Here is a 13,844-nt window from a genome sequence, read left to right on the forward strand (position 1 = left end):
AGGGAGGTGGGGAGGGCTGAGGTGGTAGGGAGGGGTGGAGGGAAAAGGCAGAAAACTGTACTTGAACAACAATAGAAAGAAAAAGAAAGAAAGAAAGAAAGAAAGAAAGAAAGAAAGAAAGAAAGAAAGAAAGTCTGTTTTTTAAGATATCAAATAAAGAGATTGGATGACCAAACCTTCTTTCATCTTCAACCCCAAAAGATGGCTGGCTTCAACCAGTCTACTGAGGTATTGTGGAAAGAGAAGCTTCTCCAAAATGCCTGAGCACAATAGCAGAAAGCCCTCAGAGCTCAGGAAGTTTGGCCAAAGCCTACTAGGCAGTCTGTTTCCACTTAACCTTCTTTTTGGAAAATGCAAGAAAATGACAGAGGATTAGGAACTTTGAGTGGAAACAATATTCTCAGATAAGGGTCCAGATGCTTGCTATCAAATGCAAGGCTTACTTAGGCTCATTAATTTTGCAGGTCTGAATCTCAGAAGACTCTAGAAGAGTCTTTCTCACTGGCTCCTGGGAGACAAGATTTTGAACTCATAAACCTAGGGAACATGATGGGTTTCCAAGGCAATATTTTTCATGAACTGGGAAAGGAAAACAGAATGTCAAAGCTAAGCACCGCTTTACCACTTAGGACAGAAGACTCCGCATTTTATGCCTAGAAATAAGGTTGAAAAACTATGCCTGCTAGTGCACAGTTCTAACAGCAATGGCCTCATACACACACACACACACACACACACACACACAACAGCAATAGTCTAAGCTTCGAGGAAGAGGGTTCTGAACTGCTTATTCAACTAGAAATAGAAAACAAATCAAATTTCAATAGCAGGGAAGCAACCAACCACCAAAAAGTCCTGAAACACACACAAGAAAATAAATATCGGGGCCTCTCCTTTCCTTCTCCTCAAATGTACTGCAGCAGTGTCCTTCGGGAGTCCATCACACTGTCCAGCTCTTAGAGTAATTCTGGGGAGAGATGGGGTGGATTTCAGGCCCAGCAGAAATGGAATAACCTCTCACAGGAGGTCAGTGAAGAGGGACCTGGATCTTTTGGAAAACTTTAAAGCAGAGTTTTATTTCACACAGGACTAGTCTTTATCATACTATCCCTTCCACAGACATAGGTGCTGCAGGGGAGGACAGGAAGGCAGGATCAAAAACATCAGCCAATAACAAAGGAGCCATCTGCTATTACACAGTCACATTTAATTCATAATCAAGCCAGTCAGGATTTCAGAACAAAAAACAAATTACATTTTCTCTTTACTGCCTTTCCAGTTTTCTCCAAAACTACTATTATTTTTTTTAAATTAAGACTATTGCTACTTATTTCTTTCTAAGTTGCCCTGTCTTTTGTTTACAAAAGAAAACAATAATAAGCTTCTCAATGCTTGGAATGTGCTGGGTAGTAGGCAAACCACTTGAGCACGATTTCATTTCATCCTCACAGCTCTTGAGCAGGATTGCAAGTAAGTGGCAGAACCAGGATTGCAAACCCACATCTCTCCACCCTTTCAGGAGGGTGCTGTTCTGTTCTGTGTGCAGTATGTAGTTCATTAGTGACAGTGCACCACCCCCACCTCGGCTCCAGATTGCTAGTCACATTGAGGATCTCTACTGTAAAGAATTGAAAGTTTGCTTCTGAAGGTTTTCCTTTTGAACTCTTTGTCAGCACGGGCTCCCTCCCTATCATTTTCAGTTCAAACAGGACTCACATCACCTTTACACACACGTGCACACACACGCACTTTGATGTCGGTCTCCACCTCCAATTCCTTGATAAGATGCAGCTGCCTCTGCACACATGCCAACAGAAGGACAAACAGCGGGGGGGGGGGGGGGGGGGGGGGGTGTCTCACGTTTCCCATTGTGTGAGCCTGTGCGGTTGCTTCAGGCCCTACCTAAAGTTGAGGTTACTAAAAGAAATTATAGAATTCAAGATAAAATCATTTTACACTGTATGTTAAATATAACTTTTCTTATAGTCTAGACTAGAGATTGACAAACTACTTCTGTAAATGGCTGTGTAGTAAAAAGTTCAGGTTTTGAATAGTTTGTCTGTTTTGCAACAATTCAACTCTGCAATTGTAGGGGAAACCACCATACACAATAGGCAAACAAACAGACTTGGCTGTGTTCCAATGAAACAATTTCCAAAAGTAGGCATTAAACTGTGCTTGGCCTGTGGGCTACAGTTGGCAGACCCCTGGTCTAGACCACTGCCGTCCCATAGAAATGTAATGCAAGCCACAAACATTATTTACAATTTTTTAGCAGCCACATTTTTTAAAAAGTAAAAAGAAATGGGTGGAATTAATTTTAATAATATATTTTATTTAACCCAATATATTCAAAATAACATTTCAACATGTAATTAGCATTAGAATTATTAATAAGATATCTTAACTTCTTCCTTTGTGCTTCTTTGGGATCCGATGTGCATTATACACGTACAGCACAAGGCAGACTAGCCACACTGAAGTGCTCCATGCTGCATGCAGGTAGTAGCTGCTGCACTGGATACAGCAGCTCTAGACTCCTTGCAGGTATCTCTAGTTCCTCTTCTGTTTCCCCTTTCCTTAGGTCTACACATGTGCATTCCCATCCTCTACCTACAGAGCTTGTCCCGGGATCCTTATTCCTTCCCCTGAGTTTCAGTTATTCAGTACAGAACAGCTTTCAGAAGCTGCCTTTGGCTGTCAGTGGTGACCCTTGTCACTCCAAGTCCCATAGATGAGTGTCTGTGGGGTGGGTTTAGTGATGTTTGCCTTAGGCTGTTCATGCTACTGAACAAAAGTACCATATACCATATGATATAAACAACAGTTGCTTAATTGTCACAGCTCTGGAGACTGAGAAGTCCAAGATAAGGTGCTGGTCAATTTGGTATCTGATGAGGGCCGGCTTTCTGATTCATAGACTGCCATCTTCTTGCTGTCCTCACGTGGCAGAGGGCTCAATGAGCTCTCTGTTATGAGGGCACTAATCCTGTTCATGAGGGCTTCACCCTCACGACCTTATCACCTCCAGAAGGCTCCTCCCTCCTACGACCATCACATTAGAGGTTAGGCTTGGATGTATAAATTTGTGGGGGGGGGAGCAAATGTTCAGTCTGTAGTGGTGTCCCACTGACTGCAGAGAATGACCCAGCAAGTGAGGCTCTGAAGGGCAGCCAAAATATGTGTATACACTTCAAATGCGTGCCACTTGAGGCTTTCCCACCAGATAGTTCTAGACTCTCCTCTTTAATTTTTTGTCCAATTATCAAGACAGTAACTATTGGATTTGAAATCTCTTTGTCTCTTTTTCTGTCTTGGTCTTGCTGTGTCTCTGTGCTTCTGTGTATGTGTCTCTCTCCCCCCCCCCGACCCCAACACACATACACACATGAAGGGAAAAATACTACTTCCTGAAGAGAGTACTTGTCCAGGTTTACTCAGGTCGTGAGTGGAGGACTCTGGGACTTAAGCCCACCTCTGCAAGTCTAAGTGCCCATCAGTAGATGAGAGGATAAAAGAGCCCATGGTATATTTACATAATGGAATACTACTTGGCTGTAAAAAAAAAAAGAAAAAGAAAAACAAGGCAATTCCCTCTTTTGCAACAGCATGCATGGACATGGAGAGTATTGTGAAGTGAAATAAGTCAGTCAGAGAGAGACAACTATCATATGATCTCACTTACATGTGGAATCTAATGAACAGACTGAACTAACAAAGGGGAGACAGATTCATGGATACAGAGAACAGACTGACAGCTGTCAGAGGGGGTGGGGTTGGGAGCTGGATGAGAAAGGTGAAGGGATTAAGCAAAAAAAAAAAAAAAGGAAGACTCATGGACACAGACAACAGTAAGGTGAGGGAACAGGGTGGGAGGAGGTAGAAGAGGGTAAAAGGAGGATAAATGGTAATAGAAGGAGATTGACTTGGGGTGGTGAACACACAATACAATACACAGATGATGTATTACAAAATTGTACACCTGCAACCTGTATAATTTTATTAACCAATGTCACCCCAATAAATTCAACTAAAAATAATCAATCAATGAATCTACCTACATCTGCTAGGCTCTAAGTCATCTGCTTGTTTTAAAAAGATTTTATTTGTTTATTTTTAGAGGAGGGGGAGGGAAGGAGAGAGAGGGCAAGAAACACTGCTGTGAGAGAGAAACGTCCGTGTGCTCTCTCTCGATGGGTTACCTCTCGTATGTGCTCTAACCAGGGACTGAACCCAAAAGCCAGGCTTATGCCCTGATGGCCAGTTGAACCTGCAACATTTCGGTTTGTGGGACTGAACTGACTGAGCCACATCATTCAGAGCTAAAGTATCTGTTTTTTAAATGTAAACATTCATAAAAACAGACTGGTTTCTTTATTTTATTTAAGAGTATTGAAATAATAGTTTCATCCCAAATAATAACTGCCATTTTTTACTATAACATGCTGGTTCAAAGTGCTTTTATGAATTAGCTCATTTGATCGTCTAGGTAGTAGAATGGTAGGGTTTGCTAAACTGGTTTTACATGTGAAGAAATGAAGTAACAAAGAATTGAATGACCTGACCGTGACAAGGAACCAGTTGGTAACACTGTCTCAACCTTGTCTAATTCTCCTGAATCCCAGACAGCTGCTGCTTTGGGCTCTTTCATTATTGCCTCTTCCCTAGCAGGTTACCCACTGAATTTTTAAGGGATTATTTCTTTTAACCACAGAGCTCTGGGGCATAGCCTCCAAGGGTAGTAAAAAGTCAGTTCTGAAATCCTATGGCCTGAGCATGAGTCCCCTTTAGCTATGTGGGGGTGATAGAACCTGCCCTGTGGAAATGAACTGGGAGATAAGACAGGAAAGAACAATACAGAAAGGCCTCCATTTTTCTGACCACAGGCTTCTGTATGGAAGGACCTCCAGCAGAAAAACCTGCATTACTCTTTCCATCTGAGTTGTTTATGTCCAGGGCATAAGGAGTGATGCATCTGGTTGGGGCTTTGGGGAGGGAGAACTGCACAGGACTCATCCATCAGTCCATGGCTGCATTCTGCCTTGCTGTGGGTCCAGAGGGGTCTGCATCTGTGGCGAGTCCTCTGTGTTAGCAAGGAAGTCTGCTGCAACCCGAAGCCATGTTCTCCAGCCCAGTTTATCTGTAAGAAAGGTGGTGTTTTTATTTCCATTTGCCTGCCTCCTTTCAACTGATTCTAAACTCATACAGGGAAAATAGATTTTATTTAGAAACCAACAAATAAATGGATTCCTTTGCTTTCCTTGTTCATATAAGAAGGTGTCCTAAATTTACTGAAAAGTTGTATCTGAGCAAAGTTATAAATAGTTTTGATATGCGAACCAAGTTTACCTTGTGGGTGTGAAAAATGCTTTTATGTCACTATAAATCTAAATGAGTATTGCTTTCCCACAAAAATCAGTGTTTGTTATTGGCGGTTGTGGAGAAATTTGATAAGTATTTCAGAAGCTTCAAAATATCATAAGAACAAACTGAATATTAAAAAAACACCTGAAGAAGTAGAATAATAATTATAATGCTAATAAAATATCACTGAAGTTATGAAAATGGAAATAAAATGCTTCTTTCTACCTTTTAAATTAGAGCCATTGAAGTAATTAGCAGTAGGAATGTGCTAGCATTGTCCTCTAGCTAATTTCTGATACAGGAAAGCCATAGCCCACTTGGGCTTTCAAAAACTATTCTTTGAACTTGCTATAGCTTTTATCACTGAGGCCTGGGAACTCTTTCACCTGAGTGAATCAGTGCATCAACTCGTAGCAACAGTAGACTGAAGAATCCTGCCCGTTCACCTTCCTCTGGTGTCTCAAACGCTCCTCTGCCTTTTCTCCTAGTCCAGCTCATCCTTGCTGACTCTTCTGCCAACTCTTTAAATGCTGGAGCTCCTGGTCCTCTTGTTTTTTTTCTTACCTTTTCCCCGGGCATCCTCATCTATACTGCTTGCATTGAGGACTTCTTAATCCATACTTGCCTCCCCGCCCCCACCCCCCAAGAAATTATTCTCCTGAAACTATGCATTCAAATTCCTTCTTGAAAAATAAGAAAATCTGGTAATAGTGAATCCATGTGACAATAGCTGGCTGAGAGTAAGGAGTAGCTGCCTCATTCAACTGAAGCCTGTGGTCTCTTATTGTTCACGATCCCTACCACCTCCCCATGTTCTGTACCTGGCTGACTTCACACAAGACATTCTTTGCCTGGCAACTGTAGATGCTCTAGTTTGTGACCACTGATCTAGGCCATACTAGACCATCTGTTGAATTAAGAAATGAATTAAAGAAACAAATAACATCACTCTTTTCTATTCAGGCTGGAATTACCTGATTTTATTGAACCCTGGCTTCACCAGTTACTAAACTTGTTGCAACTCTGCCTGAATCACTTAACTTCTCTATGTCTCAGTGACTTTGTCTATGAAGTTGTGGTAATAATACCAGCTACCTCACAGGTTTGTTTTGAAAGTTGAATGGACTAAAACACATAGGCAGCTTAGAACATTGCCCAACACACAGTAAGCCATAGTGTTTGCTGTCCCAGCTCCTGCTGTTACTCTCTTCAGGATTTCTGTAAAATATTCTTCAAACCTGTTTCTAAAAGAGATTGCTTCAGAGAACTTTAGAAAATTGATTTAGTCTGGTTTGTGACCTATAAAAAATATCTTGATTGTGTGAAACTACATAAATGCAATTTTTTCATTACTAAGAAATGATATTTCTGGAGTTAAATAGAGGTTCAGTTTAACAAATGAAAGTACAGAAAATGATAGGCCCAAACTGAACTCACAAATACCTAAAACCAACATATTTCATGACTTGACTAGAGGTTTTCTGTATACAAAATCCATGCCCAGCCAAAGGCGGAAGTCATTGTTTGAATGGTTTTGTATTCCACATGTATTTCCTACATGACCTTCAACAACTAGGCCAAAATTTCCTCCATATAGCTGTTCTCTTGCTGGGAATGCTACCCTGCTCTTGTCACACAGCAAGTTCTTACTACTTCAAGATTTGTTTTCATTGTCACTTCTGTGACATCTTTTCTGCTACCCTCTTCTCTATAATTAGCACTTACATTGAGTTGTAACTGCTTATTTATATGTCTGTTTTTCTTGGAGTGAATTCCTTGATACTGAGCTGTCTTATGCATTTCACTAGAAAAGATGTAATTACGGGCTCAGGCTCTGGTGCCAAGCTGCCTGTAATCAAACCCCAACTCTGCCACTTATGGGCTGTGTGGCCCAGGGACAGGTCCTGGAGGATCTTTCTGGACCTCAACTCTTCATCAATAACAGAAGAATAATAATAGTACCTCATTAGGGTTGTTATGAGAATTAAATCAGCTGATATTTTTAAACTTTATAGAATAGTTTCTTACACATAGAAGACACTTAATAAAAATAATTATTTTTTTGTTGCTGTTGACTTGATTTTTTAAAATTTTATTTCCATATTTTACTTCTAGTTGCCTTTGATTAATCAAATTTACTCTGCTACAATAAATGTGATACATCACAAACAAAATGAAAGATAAAAATCACAAGGTTATACCAAAAGATGCAGAAAAAGCATTTGATAAAATCCAGTGCCCATTTATGATAAAAACTCTCAGCAAAGTGGGAATAGAGGAATCATACCACAACATAATAAGGGCCATATGTGAAAAACTTACAGACAACATCATATTCAATGGGCAAAAACTAAAAGCATTTCCTCTTAGATCAGGAAAAAGACATGGATGTCCACTTTCACTCTTACTCAACACAGTACTAGAAATCTTAGCCAAAGCAATCAGACAAGCAGAAGAAATAAAGGCATCTGAATTGGAAAGAAGGAAGTAAAACTGTCATTATTCACAGACAACAAGATATCACACATAGAAAACTCTATAGGTTCCACCAAAAAACTACAAGATCTAATAAATGAATTTGGCAAAGTAGCAGTATATAAAACCAATGCTCAGAAATCAATGGCATTTCTACACGCTAATAATGAACTATCAGAAAGAGACACTAAGAAAACAGTCTGATTTACTATTACAACAACAACAACAAAAAAAATGGGGTTCCTAAGAATAAATTTAACCAAGGAGGTAAAAGACCTGTATTCAGAAAACTACAGGACACCAAAGAAAGTAACTGAGGAAGATACAAATAAATGGAAGCATGTACCATGTTCATGAATTAGAAGAATTAACATCATTAAAATGTCCAAACTACCCAAAGCAATCTACTGATTCATTGCGATTCCTATCACAATACCAATGGCATATTTCAGAGACTTATAAAAATATTCCAAAAATTTATATGGAAACAGAAAAGACCTTAAATAGCCTCAACAATCTTGAGAAAGAACAACAAAGTTGGAGGGATCACAACACCTGATATCAAACTATACTATAAGGCCATGGTAAACAAATAGTGTGGTACTGGCATAAGAATAGACAGACACACAGATCAATGAAACAGAATAGAGAGCCCCCCCAAAAAAACCCATGCTTTTAAGGTTGATTAATATTTGACAAAAAAGGCAAGAGCATACAATGTAGTAAAGATAGTCTCTTTGATAAATAGCATTGGGAGAACTGGACTAGTACTTGCAAAAACATGAAACTAGACCACCAACTTATACCTAGAATAAATTCAAAATGGATAAAAGACTTAAATATAAGTTATGGTACCATAAAAATTACAGAGGAAAACATAGGCAATAAAATTTTATATATCTCGTATAGCAATATTTTTGCTGATACCATCTCCTAGGGCAAGAAAACAAAGGAAAAAATAAACAAATGGTACTACATCAAATTAGAAAGCTTCTGCATGGCTGAAGAAACCATTAGCAAAATGAAAAGGGACCCCACTGTATGGGAGATCATATTTGCCCGTAATAGATCAGAAAAGGGCTTAATCTCCAAAACACATGAGTATCAAGAACTCATACAACTCAATACCAGAAAGATAAGAAATCCAATTATTTAAAAAATGGGCAAAGGACCTGAATAGTGAGGAGGACATACAGATGGTCCACGGACATATGAAAAAATGCTCAACATCATTAGCAATCAGAGAGATGCAAATTAAAACCACAGTAAAATATCACTTCACACCTGCCAGAATGGCCATCATTGATGGTCAACAAAAAACAAGGGCAGGTGAGAATGTGGAGAAAAGGGAACCCTAGTGCACTGTTGGTGGGAATGCAGACTAGTGCAACTGCCCTGGAAAACAGAATGGAATTTCCTCAAAAAACTAAAAATGGAACTACCTTTTGACCCAGCAAATCCACTTCTGGGAATATATCCAGAGAATCCTGAAACACCAATTCAAAAAGACCTATGCACCCCTATGTTCACAGCAGTGTTATTTACCATAGCCAAGATTTGGAAACAGTGTAAGTACTCATCAGTAGATGAGTGACTCAAAAAGCTGTGGTACATTTACACAATTGAATACTAAGCAGCAGTAAAAAAGAAGGAATTCTACTTTTTGCAACAGCATGAATAGAACCTGTTATGCTAAGTGAAATAAGCCAGTCAATGAAAGACAAATGCCACATGATCTCACTTATAACTGGAATCTAAGAAACAAAATAAACTAATGGGCAAAACAGAATCAGAAACACAGAAATAAGGAACAGACTGACAGCTGTAAGAAGGGAGGGGGTGGGAGAGGGGGAGGGAGAGGGGGAATGGTTGAAAGAAGGTGAAGAGATTAGATAAAGAACATCTGTGCATGACCCATGGACATGAACAACGGTGCGGATATTGACTGTGGGAAGGGGACAAATGGGGAAAAATTAAGACAACTGTAATAGCATAAACACTAAAAAAATTTACTACAACTGATAACAAATCTAATTTTACTGCCCTTCACTTGTAGTTTAAGAGTGAATCTTTCAAAATATGAATCACAATTTGATATGTAAAGGTAGAACGCTGAGAAATGAGATATATTGAATGTCTAGTATTGGGAAAAGGTACATAGTCATGTGCCATTTTTTAAAAATATATTTGTCTTGTAACTCCTCCCCACTTCCTGATAAGACCCTTCTAGATAAATCAATTCCCTTTAATTTTCTGTCCTCCACTGTCATTCCATTCTACCTCCATTACAGTGTATTTAATATATATTTGGTTTTTAAAATATTTTATTTCTTTATTTTTAGAGAGAGAGGAAGGGAGAGAAGGACAGAAACAACAACGTGTGGTTGCCTCTCATACGCTCCTTACTAGGGGTCTGGCCTGCCACCCAGGCATGTGTCCTGATTGGGAATTGAAATATATTTGTTTATATTTAATTACTATGTTGTATGTGAGTGGTATGTAGAAATAAAAATCTGGGTGCTGGGCATGCTTATTGCTATTGGAAGACCACTGCTTCTAGGCCCTCTCAATGGACAGAACTAGGAAATATATGTATATATACTAACCTATATATGCACACATCCATCTGTCTATAAACATGAATTCATACAGATATCTCTGGCCCCAATCCAGTACCACAAGGCTCATTTTAGCCTTCTATCCTTCCTTCCCTGTGACTTTTTCTCTGGTAATGAGAGACCTTGCTCCACAATAATTATCTACAATTATTTACTTATTTGTTTGACCCTAGTATTATCGGCTGAATGGTGCCCTTCCAAAATTTTTATGTTAAAGTCCTACCCTCCAGTACCACATAATGTGATCTTACTTGGAGATAGTCTTTATAGCGGTAACGGGTAAGCAAATTAAAATGAGGACAATAAGGTTGGTCCTAATCCAATATGACTGGTTTCCTTACAAAAATAGGAAATTTGAACACAGACCCACATATAGAGGGAAGGTAATATGAACACACAGAAAGAAAATAGATGTCTAAGAGCCAAACAGAGAGGCCTGGAGCAGATGCTTCCCTCACAGCCCTCAGAAGGGACCAACTCTACCAACACCTTGATTTCTGACTGCTAGCTTCCAATAAATTTCTGTTGTTTAAGCCACCCAGTTTGGTACTTTTTTATTGCAGGCTTAGCAAACTAAAACAGATTTCATAGTATATAGGTAAATTATTTCATAATTCCTATTACTTATCCCTATGAGAAACAAATTTACTAAATAGAGTACAGTGTTTATGAATAGCTCTTTTTGCAATTAGCCTTACAGTATCTAGTGAAAACACTGATTTTCAAAGTCATTTCCTTTTTTACCAATCCCTGCAATGAGGTTATATGGCATATTTGCAATGCAGTTAATTTGTCACAGTCTGCATTCCAACCTAGGATCCCTCATTAGAAATCCTGGTAGATTTTTTTAAATTTGAATACAGCAAATGGATTTTGACGAGTGGATAAAGGGTGTAGGTACCCACTATTTATAGAGTCTAGAGGAATTCCATTAACCTAAAGAAACTCCTCCCTCTGCAGGGCCTTTCAAGTCAACTCTTCATTCCCCTTGAAATCCTGGCAACCACTGAAATGTTTTTCATTCCTGTATTATGCCTTTTTGATATGTCATATAAATGGAATTATACAATATGTAGCCTTTTGTACTTGGCTTCATTTGCTGAACAAAAAATGTATTTGATATTCATCCATGTTTTTGAGTGAATCCGTAGCTTTTCAAAAAAAATTATGAGTGGGATTTCATTGTGCCATTGTTTTACCTATTCACCTGGGGAAAGGCATCTTCCTTGCTTCTGGTTTTTGGCAACTGGAGTAAAGTTGTTATAAATGTTCACCTCTCGGTGTGTGTGTGTGTGTGTGTGTTTGTGTGTGAACATAAATTTTTAATTCACTTGGGTAAATACTCAGGAGTGAGTATACAATGCTGCCAAACTGTCTTCCAAAATAATTGTACCATTTTGCACTAATACCAACAATGAATGAGAGTTCCTATTGTTCCATGCATTTATCAGCATTTTTGTACCCTCAGGTGTTTGGGTTTTTTTGAAGATTTTATTTATTTTTATTTTTAGAGAGGGGAAGGAAGAAAGAGAGGGAGAGAAACATCCATGTGTGGTTGTCTCTCTTGCGCCCCCCACTGGGAGCCTTGTCCACATCCCAGACATGTGCCGTAGATGGGGACCAGCGGCACTTTGATTGGCAGGTTGGCACTCAATTCACTGAGCCACACCAACCAGGGCTATTTTGTTTTGTTTTGTTTTAATTTGACCGATTCTAATGGCTGTGTGATGATATCTAATTGAGGCTTTACTTTGCAAGCTTTGCATTTCACAGATTCATCCCTGTTGCCATATTGTGATCGATGTTTCTGCTGCACAACACTCTGATGTGCATTCACCACATCATTCCACTATCAATTCTCCCAGTGATGGGGACTCTAATTGTCTCCAATTAATATGAGGCAATTTGCTTTCTTTATTCATTATAGTCCCAAGGATTTCAATATTTCTTCAGTTTTTCTTTACCAGCAAGTTGTTGCATGAAGACAAAAAACATCCAAATAAAGATTCAAACAATATCCAAACTATATCCCAAAGTCCTCTTGCATTGACTAGATTGCCAAATTTTCTCTATGAAAACTTTTCTCTGTGGAACATACACTCCATGATCACTGTAATATTGTCTTCAACAGAAGTATTATGACTGTAGTAGACCATCCTGCATGGCGTGGGCCCAGCCCCCAGTGGCAAACATTTACTGCAAAGTAACTTCCTAAAAACCATGCTAAACCTTCCAAGGATGAGTGTATCAGGTTCAACAACTTTTGCCTTTTCATTTGCAAATATCCCTCTTCTGTGATGTGATTAGTAGCATTGGCTCCTTTGTTTTCTGTAAAAGATAACCACCTAAAGTGAACCTGGCATAGTAAATGAGGACCACCATGTAATGCGCGGAGAAACCTAATAAAGGCCTGTCATAGCAGAGGCCGTGGCTTTTGCTCCCCTTGAGAGAAAAGCCATGCTCGCCCTTTTCCTCCACTGGCCTTGGTAGTCTGTATGAATGTCTCATTTCATCCGTAATGATGTGGACATTGTGGGCCGGTGTCTTTGTCAATGACTTCTGGTTTAATTTCAATGACTTCTACTTCCCATTCTCCCATCTATGTTTTCTTCCTTTAATTTCATTCTCTCAAACAAATATTTATTGAAGGCCTTGCTCTGCTAGTTACTGTTCAAGCTAGGGGTATACAAAATTAAGGACACTTCCCTATAGCAATTAATAATCTAGTATAGTGTATGTTGAAAGAGAAGAAAACATAGAAACATACACACAGAAAGAGTTGTCTGAAAACAGACAAAAGTGTGCAGCCAGATATCCCTTTGTGAGTTAGAAAAGATTCCCCAGAGAAGATAAAACTTTGAAGTAGGTATTGAAGGATAAGTAGAGGGAAGAGCAGAGAGCATAAAGAAACACTTGGAATGTTGAGGGTCTGGTGAATAGTTCAAAGTCATAAAAAGTGGGGTTCATGACCATGGGTAGTGAGATGTATGGCTAGAAAAATTAGATGACTGTGGATTGGAATGGGCTTAGTAGACCTTATTTTGTTACGTAGACATAAAGTACCATTGAAAAGTACCATGTACAAAGAAGACTTAATTACACTTATATTTTAGATTGGTAACTTGTCAGTATAAATCAGAGAGGAATAAGAAGTTGATATTAGGGAGACTAAAGGCAAGGTTATTGCAAATAGTTCAGATAAGCAATATTGAAAACTGCCTTGAACAGTGTGACTCAGTTGGTGGGGTGTCATCCTGCAAAATAAAGGGTTGCTGGTTTGATTCCCAATCTGGGCACATGCCTAGGTTGCAAGTTGGGTCCTCAGTCTGGGGGCGTGTGAGAGGCAGCCAATCAATGTTTTTCTCTCATATTGATGTTTCTTTTCAT

The sequence above is a fragment of the Phyllostomus discolor genome, chromosome 2 (genome assembly GCF_004126475.2).
Source record: "Phyllostomus discolor isolate MPI-MPIP mPhyDis1 chromosome 2, mPhyDis1.pri.v3, whole genome shotgun sequence".
Taxonomy (NCBI): Eukaryota; Metazoa; Chordata; class Mammalia; order Chiroptera; family Phyllostomidae; genus Phyllostomus; species Phyllostomus discolor.